The sequence below is a fragment of the Camelus bactrianus genome, chromosome X (genome assembly GCF_048773025.1).
Source record: "Camelus bactrianus isolate YW-2024 breed Bactrian camel chromosome X, ASM4877302v1, whole genome shotgun sequence".
Classification (NCBI taxonomy): Eukaryota; Metazoa; Chordata; class Mammalia; order Artiodactyla; family Camelidae; genus Camelus; species Camelus bactrianus.
In genome coordinates this window covers 39,756,171-39,759,547 of record NC_133575.1, presented here as the reverse complement: position 1 = coordinate 39,759,547, position 3,377 = coordinate 39,756,171, and positions in this window count along the sequence as shown.

Here is a 3,377-nt window from a genome sequence, read left to right as displayed (position 1 = left end):
AATGAATGAAACATGAGGTGTTTTCCCATAAGAGCTTATTTTATTTCTTTAAAGAATATTTGTAGTTTTCAGTGTACATTCTTATACTTGTTTTGTTAGATTTATTCCTAAATCTTTTATAACCTTGATGATGTAATAAGTGAGATTGTTCTCTTCATTTCATTTTCAAATGCTCATCGCTAGTGTATAGAAAAGCAACTTTTTGCCTATTGAGCTTGTACCCTGCAATGATGCTGAGCAGATGTATTAGTCACTCTATACTTTATTGGATTGCTTCCATTTTCATATACACCATACCACGTGCAAGTATACTTTTCCTTCTTCCTCTGCAATGTGTATCCTTCATTTCTGTTACTTACTCCTGGTTTGTTGAGACTTGCTATCATGAAAGTGTCAGATAATGCCAAATGTCTTTCTGTTTCCATTGGGATGATGGTGCATTTTTTTGTCTTCTATTCGATTCATACTGTATATTAAATTAGTAGATTTTCAGATGTTAAACCAACCATGTATTCTGGAGAAAACCTGATCATCGTGTATTTTAGTGTTTATGTGCTGCTGGATTCAGTTTGCTCACCTTTTGCTGAGAATATTTGCACTGGAATTCAGAAGACATGCTGTTCTGTAGTTTTCTTGTGATGTCTGTGGTTGTAATATCATGGTAAAACTGGTCTCATAGAATGTGGAGAAAAGTGTTCCCTCGTCCTCTAACTTTCAGAAGAGTCTTTGAAGAATTAGTACTAATTCTTAAGTTAATGTTTCAGGATTTTGGATTTTTCTTGTGTCCATTTCGGTAGTTTGTATCTTTCTAGAAATTTGTCAGTTTTACACTGGCTAATTTGTTGGCATCCACTTTTTCATAGGCACCTTATAATCCATTTTACTTTTATAAGATTAGTAGTGATATCCTCTCATTCTGACTTTTGGTATATGGAGTCTTGTCTCCTTTACTCTTACTCAGTACAGCTAAAGGACTGTCAATTTTGTTGCTATTTTCATAGAATCAGTATTTGGTGTGAGTGATTTTCATTATGTTTTTCCATTTCAAATGGTCTTGAGATTTTTTTATTTTGATACAATTTTTAAAAGTTATTTTCCATTTACAATTATTAACACAATATTGGCTCTAAGTCTGAGAAATTGTCACAACCAAGAGAGCCTAAACTGACCTGACAAATAAATGTAATATGGTACACTGGATGAGATCTTGGAACAGAAAAGGCACATTATATAAAGATTAACAAAATCTGAATAAAGTATGGACTTAAGCTTTTTCTGCCCCTCAGATACCACCAGCAAGGAGCAGTTGGGGCCACAGGGGCACCATATAATCCAAGCAGAGAAAATTAGCACCTCAAAGATTCTGAAAACTACATTTTCTTAGGAACCAGAGCTTCAGAAAGGAGGCAAATATCTACATGCTAAGCGTAAACAAGGTGGCTGTCTTCTAAAACAAAATATTTAAATAGGCTCCAGAGACTTCTATCATAATGGCCAAAGTATCCAAGTTACAATACAAAAAAAACATGTAGGCCCCCGACTGTGGGAACAAAGGAATGAGCCTTGGACCGGCATGTTAAACCAGTTATAAAAAGCTGCAGACTCAGAGGTGAGAAGGCTGGTTAGCCAAGGACGGGTAAGATCCCCAGAGCAGGGAAACCTAAGACAGGCACAGCCGCCTGAGTCCAAGAAGAATGTTGTGAAGCAGCCATTTCTCATACGTTCCGCCCTGATAAGCTGCAAGGCTCGCTGGTGCCAACCCGAACATGATATACCAAAACATAAAGGGCCTTCTGACCTTGAGTCAGACGCTGCCTGTTAACCATTTCCCTTGTCATTCTTCTTTGCTATATAAGACTGTGCAACTTAACAAAGCTTCAGAGTAGCCATCAGCTCTCTCCGCATACGGTGTGTATGTGTACATGGTATCGCGACACCAACAGCCCATAGTAGCAAGAACAAGGAAAATCACAAATTGAATGAGGAAAGATAGAGATAAATCAGATGTTGCAATTACCTGATAAATATTTTAGAGTAATCTTAATAAAAATGCTCTACTAAGCAATTATAAGCTGTCTTGAACCAGATGAAAAATATAAATATCAGAGGTAAACAGAAGTTTTAAAAAATAAAAAGAAACTCTGAAATTGAAAAAAAGAACAGCAACAAATTTTGAAACATTGCTGGATAGGCTCAAAATTAGATTGGAAACGATAGAACTTAGCATTAATGTACTCAAGTACTGATCAATAGAAGTTATACATTCTGAGCAATAGGTAAGTAATACACTAGAAAAAAAATGAACAGATCCTTCCTCAGGGAATTTTAGGACAATAACAAAAGTTCCAAAATTCCACAGGTCAGAGTCCCAGGAAAAAGAGAGTGGAGCTAAAAAGTCTAATATAAAATGATAGCTTAAAATGTCAAAAATTTAGTGAAAAATATAAGCCTAAAGAGTCTAGAAAATGAGTGAACCACATACATGACAAACCTAAATAAATCTATATCAAGACACATCATACTTAATTTTTTAAAACTGAAGACAAAAACATTGAAGCCATGAGACCAAAATGATACATTGCTTATGAGGGAACACCAATTTTAGTGACAGTTAATTTCTCATCCAACTAATGGAGATCATTAGAAAGTGTCATGACATTTCTTTGAAAATTTTTTATTGAGGTATAGTTGACTTACAATGTTTTCTTACTTTCTGGTGTAAAGCAAAGTGATTCAGTTTTACATATATATTTTTAGATTATTTTCCATTATGGTTTATCATAAGATATTGACTATATTTCCTTGTGCTATACAATAAGACCTTGTTGTTTACTATTTTATATATATTAGTTAGTATCTGCAAATCCTGAACTCCCAATTTATCCCTTTACCCCTCCTTTTCCCCCCCGGTAACCGTAAGTTTGTTTTCCATGTCTGTGAGTCTGTTTCTGTTTTGTAAATAAATTCATGTGTATCATATTTTAGATTTCACATATAAGTGATATCAAATGATATTTGTCTTTCTCTTTCTGACTTACTTCACTTAGTATAATAATCTCTAGGCCCATCTATGTTGCTGCAAATGGCGTTATTTCATTCTTTTTTATGGCCGAGTAATACTCCTCTGTATTTATATACTACATCTTTATCCAGTCATCTGTTGATGGACACTTGGGTTGTTTCCATGTCTTGGCTATTATAAATAGTGCTGCTATGAACATTGGGGTGCATGTATCTTTTCGAATTAGTTTTCTCTGAATATATGCCCAGGAGAGGGATCACTGGATCATATGGCAATGCTATTTTTAGTTTTTTAAGGAATCTCCATACTGTTTTCCATAGTGGCTGCACCAATTTACATTCCCACCAACAGTGTA